This window comes from Arvicola amphibius, chromosome 7 (genome assembly GCF_903992535.2).
Source record: "Arvicola amphibius chromosome 7, mArvAmp1.2, whole genome shotgun sequence".
In the NCBI taxonomy this organism is placed as follows: domain Eukaryota; kingdom Metazoa; phylum Chordata; class Mammalia; order Rodentia; family Cricetidae; genus Arvicola; species Arvicola amphibius.
In genome coordinates, this window is record NC_052053.1 from 30,324,620 (window position 1) to 30,339,748 (window position 15,129).

Consider the following 15,129-nt stretch of genomic DNA (forward strand, 5'->3'; position numbering starts at 1 on the left):
ATGACTTCCCTTAGTTTTTCTAGACAACAAGGTGAAAATTGAAATTAGGACCATAAAGGAATCAGATTTATGGAATTTCAGTTCTAACGCTATACTGAATTTAATTTATGGAATTTTGGTTCTAAAAGCAAATCTAAATTCTCTCATGAGGTCTTTGAAGAGAATATTTATTCACTTATATGTTGCCATATGCCAAGAAATATGGAAGATAATTCATGAGATAGTACCAAGCAAGATAATGGAATAGATATGTGAAGAAAATAAATGGATCCAAAGTTCATCACTCAGAGCAGTGGTTGTTTTAAAATAGGTCATAATTTTGGCTTTTATTTTCCCCAGCAAAGAAAAGAGGGAATCATCAAACACCTATGGGCCACAAAGGCCATTTTTGAAGAAAAGGAAAAATGTATATCTAGCCTGGGTTTCACAGAACAAATTTGAAATAAGTATTTCTCTTATGGAGGGAAGGAGCATCACACTTTCAACAAAAATTCTTTCAAATCACTTCTGTCTAAAAGTATACTCTTGAAAAATGAACAATACCAAACATTTTATTATCTATCCAATATACATTCATCCCTTAGTCAGTTTGCAGAGTAACGTTACCTAGTTCTCTGTTACATGATGTGAAATTCCGTGTGAATTCTGTACTATAACACCATCTAATTGAGAAAACAGGTGTAACTACAGAACTCCCTGAAGTAAGAAAGGGACTCATAGACCCCTGGTGTGGTACATGCACACTGGCTTGTACAGAGTCACAGGATCAAATCCTGGCTCATTTGCTTGTATCATTGCTAGGTACATCTGAGATTTTGAGATTCAACTTTTTTTTTCTCAGAGTGTGATATGATATATGATAATAGCTACAAGTTTACTACAAGTATCTTGATGACATCTCTCTCCTCATATATTTGGCATCATGGAAAGAAAACTCTTCCTAAGCATGTGACGCTGTCTCTTGCCGAATCAGAAGCTCCCTGAGCACACTGTACCCCCTTAGCCTATCACATCATTGATCTTGTATTGACACCTGTACTTCTTTGACAAATATGTCTTCCTGGTACCCTGTCTGGTGCCCGGAACCTACCCTCCATAAATTTTTGTTGAATAAATGAATGACAGAATGGAAAACAATTGAGAGGCGCAGAATGTCTCAACTTTAGATGCAGGCCTGGCTTCTTATCAGCTCCATATCTTGGTTTAGGGAAATTACTTGGTTGTTCGAACAGGACAATGTGCTCTTATCATGAACTCTCTGGTTGAGTCTCTAAGAATTCAGTAGATAAAACCCAAACTCCTGACTCTTTTTGTTTTTATCTCACTTCATTTCTGGGGGAGCTAATAAAGATAATAGGCCATCTTGTTTCCTCTGGTGATAAAAACCGTTGGAATTCTTGGCATTAGGCTCAGGGAATCAAATTAAAGAAGGCTTTAATGTGCACCTTGAAGCATATTTAATGCTTGACATTTATTCTATGATCACAGTTATGGTAGCGACTCTGTCCCATAAATTATTTAATACACTAGTGTATAAAGTGATTTGCTCACCATGTAGGAAAGGAAATGGGACACACAATTCACACACACACACACACACACACACACTCAAACGCACACTCCTATTATAGCTAATAAGCAGGTCTGGAAAATTTCAGGCTACAAAAATCAATACATAAAAGCAGTTAAATTTCTACTTACTAAGCATGAACAATCTGAAAATTAAACGATCTCATTTTTGACAGCATTAGAAAGAATAAAATATTAGCCAGGTGTAGAAATAAGTTTAAATGAGGAGGTAAGAGGCTAGTACACTGGAAAATGCAAGAAAATGAGAGGCATTTAAAGAGACAAGAGTAAATAAAAATGCATTCATGGCCAAATATTGAAGGCAATACTGTTCAAAAAGTAACCTTTAGATTCAGCAAAGCCTGATTCAGCACTTCCCATCAACGCCTTGAGGGTGTCCTCCACAGACATTTAAAAATCTGTCCTAAAATTCTTATATCATAGGGAAGGACCAGGAGTATACAAAACAGTCTTGGGAAAAGGACTATATTGGAAGATTTAGTTTCCTGATTTCAAAATTGGCCATAAACCGATAAGGATGAAACCACCTCTTAAAGGGAAAGAAAAGCAATATGGCACCCCCGACATAGAGCAGTAAGGGCCAAGAACAGCCACCCAGGTGTAAGCGGCTGAGGCTGACAAGTGTCGAGGCGAGTCAGTGGGGACAGGCATCTTACAGGGAGTGCACTGCTTCTGAAAGTGGCGCTAAACAACGTGACAATTTTAATAGGGACTTCCAGTCTTTTGCTATGATAGACCTGGTTCTGGGGAAGCTGGCTGCTCACGTGAAGATAAAGAAGATAAACATCTGCTGTGTACCACGTACAAAAGTCAGCTGAAAGGAACAGAGACATAAACATGCGGTGTAAGACAGAAAGAAGTGTCTCATGAGCATGGAAAAACGTTCCTACGGCATGGCCTTTGGCAAAATTCCTCAGATGCGACATTCAAGGCGCAACTGTAAGCAAAGGCAATGGCTTTAAGCAAAACTTAAAATTTTCATGTGTTGAGCCAGGTAGGGTGGAGTACACACCTTTGATATCAGCAATTGCGAGGCAGAGATCTCTGAGTCTGAGGGCAACCTGGCCTTCAGAGTGAGTTCCAGGACAGCTAGGGCTGAAGAGAAACCCTGTCTCTCAAAAAAAAAAAAAAATCATGCATGCATGAAAGGATGTTTACAAAAGTAAAAAACACAAATTAAATGAGAGACTGTGGAAGACACATTGGATGTTTTCATAATAAGATACAGGACAGGAGTAACTCAAAGAACCAGAGGTTAATTTTGACTCTTGTTTCAGTTTCAAGCATGGTACAGAAGGCACGGGGGAACAGCTGAGCTCACTGTGGTTGTGGCCTATAGTAGACACTGTTCATTGCCGAGTGGGTCAGGGATCCCAGAGCCAAGCAGGAACCAAGGGCTGAGTAAAACCTTCAGAATCCCACCCCTGCTGACCCATTTTGGTCCACTAGGCCCTACTTTAGGAAATTTCCAAAGCTTCCAAAAAAGGCACTAACTGCAAAGGCAACATCCTCAAAACATGGTACCTTTCACATTAAATCATAAGGAAGAATTTATAATGCCTGCATCTGATATGAGATGATTAAAATTTTGAATACTAGAAACCAACATTTAGAAAGCAGCAGCAAAAGACATCCAATTAAAAACTGAGTATAAGATTTGAGTAGACTTATTTGAGTAGGTTATGCAAATGTCCAGTCACATAAATCTATGTTGAACCGCACTAGCCTTTGAGGAGGTAAATATTAAAGCAGCCATTGACTGTTTCCTCATAGTCCTTTTGAGTGGTTCCTTTATGACCAAGGAAGAAAGAAGAAAGAGAAAATGGTAAAAGAAAAATATGTAAAATTAGAAGAATCCAAATATGGACAATGTTGACTGTTTGCTTGAGGTTCTGATTCTTTATTAAAATGTTAGCATCCTTGTGCGCCCTTCCCATGTGTTGTATCTCAGTCTTTTCGATGTTTGCTTTCACACTAAGGCTTTCACTGACTTCCACCGCTCTATTTACCATGGCCTGCGGCTCATCTGGACTTCCAGCAGGCAGGGCCGTATACTTTCAGCAAGCAGAAGCACAAATTATTGATTCTCACATCACTTATCTGCACACCTCTCCTCATCCTTCAGGGCTGTTGCTATTATTAATTCCAGGAATATACCAAAGAGCAGCGGGGAGAGGCCACACCCCTGCAACACGGCTACGATTGCCTTTAACCTCATCACTTAGTTCTCCGCAGACTCGCAAAGGTATCTTTATAGTCATTTTCTAGTACTCTTATGATTTTCTCTGGGTACCTGTAGAGAACCTCATTGTTTCCCAAAGTCCTTTTCTCCAAATGCTATCGAATGCCTTCCTGAGGTTGATGTAACAGACATAGAAGTCTTTTCCAAATTCTTCGTATTTTTCTGCCAGTTGCCTCAAAGTAAAGACCTGATCAATTGCGCTCCTGTTAGCTCTGAATCTGTACTGAACCTCTGCTAGGATTCCCTCTGTACTGCCTTTGATCCTTAGCAGGATAATAGAGGAGAAGTTCTTGCTGCTATGGCACAACAAACTAATGCCCCTGTAATTTAAGCAGTCCAGCTTGTCCTTCTTGAGTATGGGATTTATGACTGAGTGCTTCCATTCCATAGAAATCACTCCCATAGCTCTCTGAAGAGTCTGAGAAGCACCTTGGCCTCTGAGCCCATTGTAGCTGCCCCCAGCTCCCCCACCTTGTTGTCAATCTGGGAGGAAACCTCAGTTCAAAGCAGAGAGCTATTTCAGATGTCAAGAGGCAGATAGGGATAGCGAGGGCTGCATTCCAGGCACTAGGAATGGTTTGGGCAGCAAGAGACATAACAACAACAACAACAACAACAACAAAAAATTACAAGTATATGAGACCCTTGTCTTGAGCTGTCTTCTTTACAACTCAGAAACCTGGACAACGAAACGCTCCTCAGAACAGCAGCGGATTGTGTTTGAGATGGCGTGTCCCAGGAGGATTCTAGGTGTCACACAAAGAGACAGGCTGCGCAATGATGACAGTAAGAAACATCCATCTACAGAAGGACGTAAACTACAGGATATCGCAATGGCACTTGAGATACTTGGGCCATGTTATGAGAATGAAGGACGGCAGATATCTGAAAATACCACTGCTTGAAGGAGTGCACGGGATAAGACAAAGAGGAAGGCCCCCAAAATGCTGAGTAGACAGCATAAAGGAAGACTGTGGGACCTCGGGTATGACAATAACACAAGCATCTAGGACTGCCCAGGATAGGAACCACTGGAGAACTGCCATACATGGGCTGGCCATGCATGCTTAAGCATTGCCGGGGCATAAATGATGATGATGATGATGATGATGATGATGATGATGATGATAAGGATTCAAAAGCCCATCACTAGATGATGAACAAATATAATGTAGCACATCTCTACACCGGGGGATTACTCAACCTTGAAAAATAAATGGAATTCTGAGTGGAATCGGAATGGAATTTTGTGGCACATACCTGTAATTCCAGGAGTCTGGGAGATCGATGTAAGAGAACCTTAAGACAGAGGATCTTAAAAAAGTACCAAAGCTGAGGATGCAGCTCAGTAGGGGATCACATGTTGATAATGTACAGGGTTTGATTCCTAGCCATGGAAATTGTGTGTGTGTGTGTGTGTGTGTGTGTGTGTGTGTGTAGTCTTCATTTGTTGTGGTGGTTGCGCTAAGTCTTCTGTAGAAAGCCCAGATCATTAGTCACACTTGAAATCATACTACTACATAAATTATTCTTTCCATATTAATTTTAAATCTGTATAGCTGATATTTAATTATGTGGTTCATTTAAATTGTTGACACGATAACAGTATACTCTGATAACACTACAAAATGGTGACTCTTGAAACAACCAAACTAACTGACATCGATGTAAAAACACAAGTACCATTTGATTTTATTTATATAATGTACCTAGAAGGGTAAAATTCACAGACCGCCAGGGGATGGAGACCTAAGTATCTCAGTGCCTAGTCTCTGCCTGAGATGAGGCGAAAGTTTCAGAAGCAGGCAAGGCTCATGAATGTGCAATGTTCGTGAACCATTGAATTGTGCCTTTCAAAACCACTGACATGGTAAGTATGTATTTGCATATAATGTAAACTATATTGGTACTCGCTTTGGCATCACATATGCTAAAATTGAAATGATACTGAGAAGATTAGCATGACCCCTACGCAAGGATGACACACAAATTCCTGAAGCGTTCCATATTTTTACTGAAATTGGTATGTAAAATGAAAGGAGATAGTTTGTTTTCTTTTTTAAAAGAAGAAATTATTAAAAAATATAAAATATATTGTATCTTATTAACAAAGCACATTAAATGTAAATTTATATAAATTATACTATACAAAAATATATCATATATTTTCGCAACAGAAAACAAAGATCAGATTGTTTTCAGAAGGCAGGGGAGGAGTTTATTGCCACAGTTTGTCTTAATGGCAAACACGAAAAAAAAAAAATAAGATCATAAACACAAATTATTTTGTGCTCTAAATTATTGAGACCAAGTTTCAGAAATAACAGTTTTCAAGTGATGACATAGAAATTTGAACTTTATATTTCAGGAAATTTACCAAGGGAAATGTTGTTTTAAGTTTGATATAGAAATGTAAGATAGAAGCTTTTAAAAGTCATGTGCAGCATTTATCTAACTATATGTTGAAGCCACATCTTATTTAAAGATATCACTTTAAAGGTAATTGTATTATTGAGGCATTCATATTTGATTCTCAACTGGGTAAGTAACAATTGCCACTGAAATAAATTCTTTATTCTTGGATGCTAAAATGCCCAAGGTTTTATATTCTTAGGTGTATTTTAAATTTTTTTTCAAAAGATCAGTTAACTCACCTGAAGATTACATCTCTATTCTTTGCATTTTTTTAAAAAAAATCATCCACCACTTCCTGTCAGAGACATTAGTGGGTTTGGCTGGTTCCCAGGACCTCTGCCAGGCTTTCATCTTCAGAAGCACAATTGTTTCCTGTACGGGTTAACTCAGAACCAAAAAACTCGCTCCGCCACTGATGTGGAGCGGAAATGTTGCATGGTTGACACACGCCTATTGGCTGAAGACATGAGCAGCCTTGCAGCGTCTCACACATGAAAGTGCCTGGCGTTCCCTTCACAAAGCACACACTGCCAGAAAGAATTCTGCATACACAATTAGTTTTATTTTCGTCTCTGATGTTGCTTTCATTGACATGTGTGGTCCTCTCTGTTCTTCAGTTTTAGAATATTTGTATTTGGCACTTCAGGGAAAACTCACAGGGAGACGCCCGTTCACTGTCTGCTGTCTCTCTCACCTGGTTCTCTGCAGAGACTTCGAAAAACAGCACCAAAAGCAAAACTTTTTTCTGGAGATGTCGCTCAACTCCCACCTACAACAGATACAATCAAGAAAATATTAATTCTTTCCCCGACTTGATAATATATTTCTCCAGTTGGCATCTCACATGAGACTCTGAAAATTATTTGACACCATGGGTGTAGGGTAGCGCACACACTGCTGCTCCCCGAGTTATCCCTTGTGCTCATTTGTTGTGGTGACAACCTAAGTCCCCCGGAGAGAGTCCGGATCACTACGCGCAGCGGAAAGTCATAATACTGTAGGAATGATTTGTTCCTATATTAATTTTGAATCTTTATAATCGATGCCCACCCAGTTGTCTGACTTGTTTAAATTGTCGATAAGCTTCCAGATACAACTATAAATGACATTACTTAGCCTTAAAGATTAATTGTTGGGATCCAGAACATTCCCTTTGTTAGGACTTCCAAGGATTTAGGTCAAACTCCACATTGTGAATCTGTATAAAGAGGCAGGGCATGAAATTTGGAAGTCAAAGTTTGAAAATCAAATATAAATATTTAATGTAGACACCTTACTTATGAAACTAACTTTTATTTTAACATTGCTCCAAATTGCCTTCCGTGTGGTACCTGTAGAGGGAGAAGAGCCCTCCAGACTCCCTGGAACTGAAGTTATGGACAGCTGCAAGTCACTCCAGTGGTACTGGGAGTGCTGGGAGTTGAGCCTGGGTCCACTATAAGAGCAACTGTTCACCACTATGTCACCTCCCAGGCCCCTGCTTTTTTCTTATGCTACTTAAACTTTCTTCTTGGAACTTCAAATGATCAAAGGCAGTGTTATAAACTCAGGACAAAAAAAAAAAAGCTTGGATTAAAAATACATGCGATGTCATAGCTGTCTTTAAAGGCCACTTTTCAACTGTATTTCTTTTCTTTAAGCTGCTTAAAAAAATAGCTTGTATAAACTCAAGGAGATAAAAAGGAAAACACCGGTTTTACTTGCTCTAGTCTTGCCTAAGGCTAATATCGTCTGTGCCTTTATCATTTCCCCTAAATAGCCCTGAGCGAGCCTAAGCCCTGTTAAACTCAAAGAAGCCAACTGGTAGGATCTGAAGCTTGGACCCAGGATGTCCAGAGTTGGCCAAAGCACATGGCGATATTGTTTCTCCAAGGGAGCAGAACGCTATATGCCCTGGGGACAGAATGGGAAATGTGCTTTTAGTGCCTGTGCCCAGTTTCAGACCCAGAATGGCTAAAATCTTTGGGAACTTTTGAGTGGGGGTGGCTGAGATGGTCCAGTGGGTAGAAGCGCTTGATGCCAAGCCTGAAGACGTGATGCCTGGAATGCACAGAGTGGAGGAGAGAAGCAGCAAATTGCTCTCCGGCCTCCACGTGCACACACACGCCTACATGATAAATGTAGTTATCATTTAGGAAAGAATCTTTGGAGTGGTGAGGTGAAAAAAGCACCTGTTATTTACTCATAATAAAATGTTTCTAATTATACCTGAGTTTATGCTAATGAAGTAGCTTTAGGAGGCCTGAGGCTGGTTGCTGAAGGAATGATCGTCAGTCTAACTTCCTGACCTTATAAGAGGAGGTGGGTCCTCAAGGTTTACCTAATAACCCTTCACCAATGGTTGAATAGGACCTGTGTAAGGAAGGTCTGTACAAATGTCCTTTCGAGCAGCTCTGAGTGGGTCAGGGGGCTATCATGGTGGCACACTAGAGAGGACATAGGAGCTTAAGGGACTTCCACCCTACATCCCGTCCAAATGCCTCTCATCCATTTGGTTATGACTGTGCTGTACCTTTTGTAATAAATTAATAAAAACAAACAAACCCACTTTTTCTGAGTTGTGAGCCATTTTGGCAAATTCGTCAGCTCCAGACAGAACACACACACACACACACACACACACACGCACACACACACCCCACAAATACATCTCCAGTTGGTCAGAATGGTCACCACTTGAGATCTGCAGCTGTTGTATGAAGTAGGCGCATTTTTGTGGTGCAGAACCCTTCATTTGTCGGGCTTATACTTACTGTTGGCAGTTAGTGTCAGGACTGAGTTAAATTGTAGGCTATCGGTTGATACCAGAGAGAACTGGTCAGTTCTTGATGTGGAAAACTACACATATGGGGTTTAAATCAGTTTGGTTTTGTCAAAATATCCTACTTTTTACCAGAACGAAATGCCTCCCAAGTTATAAACTGTGCTGTTAGGTTTCTTGTGCTGTAGGTTTTACTTCAAATAAGTCAGCAAATGACTCAAAATGCCTTTAGTGAAGAAAAAAACTCTTCAGAATATCGGAAAGTATCACTCCCGTACATGAGTTATTGGTAGGGCTGACTTATTCCAAGGTGTGAATATCCCTCCCAAGCTTCTCAACACCTTTCTCTGATGACAAAGAAGACCCCAAACACATAAACAATAGCAGAAACTAATGTGCAAACGACTAAGGTCTGGGTTAATTGAGTTTAACATAAAAGGTTGAGGCTGCCTGTGACTAGGGGGGTCTTAGTATAATCAATGGCAGCTCTGTAAAATTTATTCTTTGGTGCGAAAGCTTCCCCTCTGACCATTTGCTCTCACCTTCACTGCGTCCATCATGAGTTGCAAGAATACTCAACACTTGTAAAGTGGGCTCCATGTTAGATGATCTTTGTCTAAGGCTAAGCTAATGGAAGTGGATGAGCTTTCTCAGGCCATGTTGGGCCCATTAGATATGTTAAATGAATTTGCAAAATTAGGATATTTTTTTCAATTTTTCTCTGGGTTTCTTGAAACAGAGTTTCATCACCGGTGGCATAACACCTGAACTCTTAGCCATTCTGGCACAGTATTTCTTGGTATATCACAGTGTGTGTCTTGAGAGAGGGGTCCACTGGAGAAAGCAGGCAAATGTTTCATCCCTAATGGGGTTCTGTTACTGCAATACCAATGGCTTGTAATAGTGAAGAGCTGGGCAGCCAGGGCTGCTCAACAGATGCTTTCCATGAGGAATCATGTTCTCCATCAGCCTGTTTCCTTATACTGACAACCAGAAAAGGCTGTGGCGTGAGTGAGAAAGAAGAGTGGAGAGGGTCTGCAGGCGACCGTGGAACTGTTCCATCTTTTCCTGGGCCCAGGAGAAACAGGAAGAGAACAGGAGCCTGTGGAAAGAGAGGGAACAAAAATCTACCAATGACAAAGGAGGCATTTAGGAGGTGGATGCCAAAGGATTGCAGCCAGTCCAGATTGCACAGTGAGTTCCAGGCCAGCTTAGACTGTAGAGTGGGGTCTTATCTTTCAACAAATAAACAAAAAACAGTAAAAGTAAAAGAAAAGCAGCAAGACAAATCTGACAAACTTTCATAGAGTGATAAGAAAAAAGATATGAGAAAAAGAAGAAAAAATTATTAACAGGAAATGAGTAGATGTTCTGGCAGGAAACTGAGTAACAGGTTTGAATGAAAGCACATCCACAGCAAGATGGGAATGGTTGAGGGAAACCAAAAGGGCCAGTGAAGGATCTAGAACCAGTGATGCTAGAGATGATCCAACACACACACACACACACACACACACACGCACACACACACGCACACACACACGCACACGCACACACACACACACACACACACACACGCGCGCGCGCGCACACACGCACACTCTGAAGGATGTTTGTACACTTTGTGGAGGTGTATTGCTATGATTGGTGTAATAAAAAGTGAATGACCAATAGCTAGACAGAATGTACAGGCAGGATTTTCGGGGCAAGAAGGGAACAGGAGGAAGGTCTAGGCACTTGGAAGTCATCAGCCAGACACAGAAAGGAGGCAGGAGGTACAATATGAAAGAGAGGTAACACTATGTGGTAGAGTGTAGATTAATAAAAATATGGATTAGTCACATATAAGAGCTAGTTGAGACAGAAAGATAAATTTTTCAAGGCATAGAGTAGGAAACAAACTGAATGTATAATGTAGAAGAGGAAGGGTAGAAAACCAGCATATAAATATATCCCAGAAGAAAACCTTCCTTCAGAATGCACACATTGGCATTTCTAGCAGACACAGTCTCATACCCATAAAGACTCATCAACATTGCTGCCTATGCAGGTTTGAGAAACAGTGACAACTGATTGGCATGCTAACATGGAAGGGGAAAAGCTTGTGGGGTCTCAACCCTTGACAAAGAACTATGGGCAACTTGGGAATGTTGAGAGTTGGATAATGGTCTTCCCCAGGGAAGAGCCCTCCAATTGATTATTCAATGCCAAATTGCCAGATAATATTATACAGACTTAGCAGGTTATATTTATGCATTTAGGTATATATCTAACAACAATGAAAGAAAAAGAGACCTTGAGTTTGAGAGTGAGTAGGGGTAGGGTTGCATGGGAGGGGTGGGAGAGAGGCAGGGAAGAGGAAAATGATGTGATTGCATTATCATTTTGAAAAATAGAATAATGTTATAAAAATTTGCAAACCACCCCGTAAAAACATAAGAAAGTCAACATTGCCTAAAATCTCCATATTCTAGAAAATGTTGATTAAAAAAACTTTCTCTTGAATGATTACCTTTAATCCCAGAACTCAGGAGGCAGAGGCAGGTAGGTATCTCTGAATTTGAGACTCAGTCACAGCTATCAAAAAAAAAAAAGAAAGAAAGAAAGAAAAAGAAAAAAGAAAAGAAAAAAATGAGATGGAGAGATTCAATAATCTAAAAATGATAGTTGACTTAAAATGAAATGAAGTTTATACCCTCCCAGCATGCATAACAAAATATCATAATGATAATAATACCAGAGTAACTCATACAGAGCTTTGAGGGAGAAAATGGTAAGTCAAGAATTATAAGCTGGGAATGGTGGCATACACCTTTAGTTATAGTGCTCGGGAGACAGAGGCTGGTAGATCTCGGTGACTTCAAGGCCAGCCTGTCTACCTAGTGAGTTTCAGCCCATCCAGAGGTATAAAGTGAGACTGCCTAAAAAACAAAAAGCAAAAGCAAAAACAGATAAGCAAAACTGACAAAGGATCAAAGCCCAGCAAACTAAAGCAATGTCCAACCCAAATGAAACCAAACTAAAAGCCCACAAAAACAAACAAATGAAAACTCCTAAAGTTCACATTTTGTTGTACTACTGTGATGGTTTGGAAGAAAATGGCCCCCAAAGGGAATGGCACTATTAAGAGGTGTTGTTATTTTGGAGTAGGCATGACCTTGTTGGAGGAAGTATATTGGGAAGGCAGACTTTGAGGTCTTATATGTGCTCAAAATACTATCCAGTGTCTCTGACTACTTCCTGTTACCTATAGGATTAAGGTGGAAGAACCCTCAGCTCCTTCTTCAGCACCATGTCTGCCTGCATGTTACTTTGCTTCCTTCCATGATGACAATGGACTAAACCTCTGAACTGTAAGTGAGCCACCACAATTAACTGTTGCTGTGGTCATGGTGCATCTTCACAATAGAATAAGATAGAAGTTGGTACCAGGGACTGGGGTATTATGATAGGCCAGACCACGTTTTTGTTTGAAGGAATATGGACCTTGGGACTGTGGATCAGACAGAGTCAAATGCTTTAAGTGCTGCTTAAAGGACAATACTAGTAAAAGCATGGAAGACAGTAGCCTTGAGTGATTTGAACTGTGGTGGGCCAGTTCAAGAGGTTTCAGAGAAGAGCTTTAGTGTGTTTAGAAATTGTTCTGGTGATATTTTGGTAAAGAATGTGGTTGCTTTTTGCTTCTGTACAAAAAGCTTGCCAGGGGTTAAAATGAAGAGTTTTGGATTAATTCTCTTGGTAGAGACAATCTCAAAACAGCCTAGTATAGACTCTTGTGTGGTTTAGTGTTAACTGTAATCTTCATAATGAAAAGGAGCAAGCTGAGCAAGGGAAAATATTTGAGAGAACAGAAGCACCAGGAGGCAGAATGGAGCTAAGTTCTATGTTCAAGGAGATAAAAAAGATTAAGAAATGGAATAAAGAGAGTCATGACCTAGGGCAAGATCCCACCCAGCTAAATTTCTAACTTGAGAAAAAGATTTAAAGAAAAGCTGAGAATTTATGCTCAGAACTGGGAAAGCAGAGGCTGGTGGATCTCTAAGTCTGAGGCCTGCCTGGTCTACAGAGCAAGATCCAGGACAACCAAGCTTAGACAGTGAAGGAAACCATCAAAAACAGAAAGTTGGTGAAGATGTTGAACAAGGGGGCCATGTTCCAGCCTCAGCAAGCAGCAGAACTTGGTAACAACTTTGGTCATGTGTTTCTGGAGTTAAGGACGGAAGAAAGGGGCTATGGAATTTGCCACCATGACTAAGGAAAGCTGCTGAGGCCAGGCATGTGTCAGGGGTGTCCATGAAAGGAGGTCTAGAAAGGCCATTGGGTAAAGTTGTGAAGTTGAAGCCTGGATTACCTTGGAGATCCAAATATTTTGGATAATGCCAGAGCCATGAGATGCCTGATGAGGAGAGTTGATGACAGAGGTGGAATCAGCCCAAGAGAAAGAAGTATGTTGCAGTCAATAAAGCTGAAAGGAGTTGGAGATCTGGAGAGCATTTTGGTACCAGACATGGAGATGCAGAGTTTGGAGATTGCCCAGCTGTTTTTTGGTCTTGTTTTGTTCTAGTATTTCCTCACTATGCTCCCTTCCCTACATTTTGGAATGGTAATATATATCTCATGCCATTATATGTTAGAAGTATGTGGTCTACTTGATTTGTGGGTTACAGTTAAGAGATTGCATGAATCTCAGAAGAGACTTTGAGCTTTAGACTTTTAAATAAGTGTGAGACTGTTATAGACTATGGGGACCTTTGAAGTTAGACTAAATGCATTTGTTCATTATGATATGACTACAAGTCTTTGGAGACCAGGGAGTGGAATGTGGTGGTTTGAAAGACAATGGTCCCCAGAGAGAATGGCACTATGTAGCAGGTGCAGCCTTGTTGGAAGGAGTGTTTCACTGTGGAGGCAGTCTTTGAGGTTTTATAGATGCTCAAGATACAACCTAGTGTCTCAGACCACTTCTTGTCTCCAGGATCAAGACATAAGAGCTCTGAACTCCTTCTCTAGTACCCTATCTGTATGCTTGCTGCTTTGTTTCCTGCCATGGTGACAATGGACTGAACCTCTAAACTGTAAGCAAGCCACCACAATTGACTGTTTTCCTTTATAAGAGTTGTCATGGTCTTGATGTTTCTTCACTGCAATGAAATCCCTAGCTAAGGGAATTACTAATCCTGGACCTGGGGCCTGCCCTGGACTGTGGTTGATATATCTGGTGGCACTCCACTGAAGAAAAAAAACACAATTAAAACATAGTGTATGAAGAAAGAAATTGCATACCGTGGACCTAGAGAAAAGGCTTAGGAATTAAGAGCGTTGCTGATTTTTGAGAGGACCTAAGTATAGTTCTGTGAAAACACATTGGGTGGCTCATAATTCCTGTAACTCTAACTTCAGGGGATCTGATGCCCTCTTTGGGTCTCTGTGGGTACCAGCACACACATCACACACACACACACACACACACACACACACTTACAAACACAAATAAAAATGAAATAAACTCACAACAACAAAAATCACTACTGGGATGTAGTTCAGTGGTAGAGTCCTTGACATGAGGTTCAAGGTTCATTCCTAGTATAAGAATTGCATTCTCTATTTGTTTTTTATGTACAAAGGAATAAAAATGAAAACTCAGATATTAGTAATCAGAAAATATACACACCTATATATTTCCTTCAAAAATAAGACTTAAATATATACTTTAAGATCTAAAATAAAATGAGAAGCTGAATTCAGAGGTCTTGTTATAAAGTAGCAATTAGCATTTAAACGGATTAAAGTGTAATGCAAAATATAATTGTCAAACTATTATCATTAAAGCATAAATAATAATATCATATTAATATACATATAGGTATTTAAAGCAGAGTTCATGTAAACAAAAAAGGGAATAGAGGTCTGCACTAAACTTTTTCATCATATTTAGAAAGCTACTCTGTATTTTTAAGTGATTTCAAATTTTTCAATTAAAATATAATCATATTATTTCCCCCTTCCCCTTTCCTCTCTCTAATCCTTCCCACTTACAGCAGCTTGAAGCAACTGATCACTTTGCACCCATAAGCCAATCAGGTAGCAGAGATAAATGAAAGCTCAACTACCTTTTTTTTTT

General features: G+C 40.0%; 1 non-coding gene across 1 annotated transcript; it reads left to right on the forward strand.

The window, feature by feature from the left end:
• The first annotated feature begins 5,738 nt into the window (after positions 1–5,738).
• On the forward strand, positions 5,739–5,845 carry LOC119820049. Its single transcript, XR_005286329.1, has one exon. It is a non-coding gene; the product is annotated as a U6 spliceosomal RNA (small nuclear RNA).
• Positions 5,846–15,129: the final 9,284 nt, after the last annotated feature.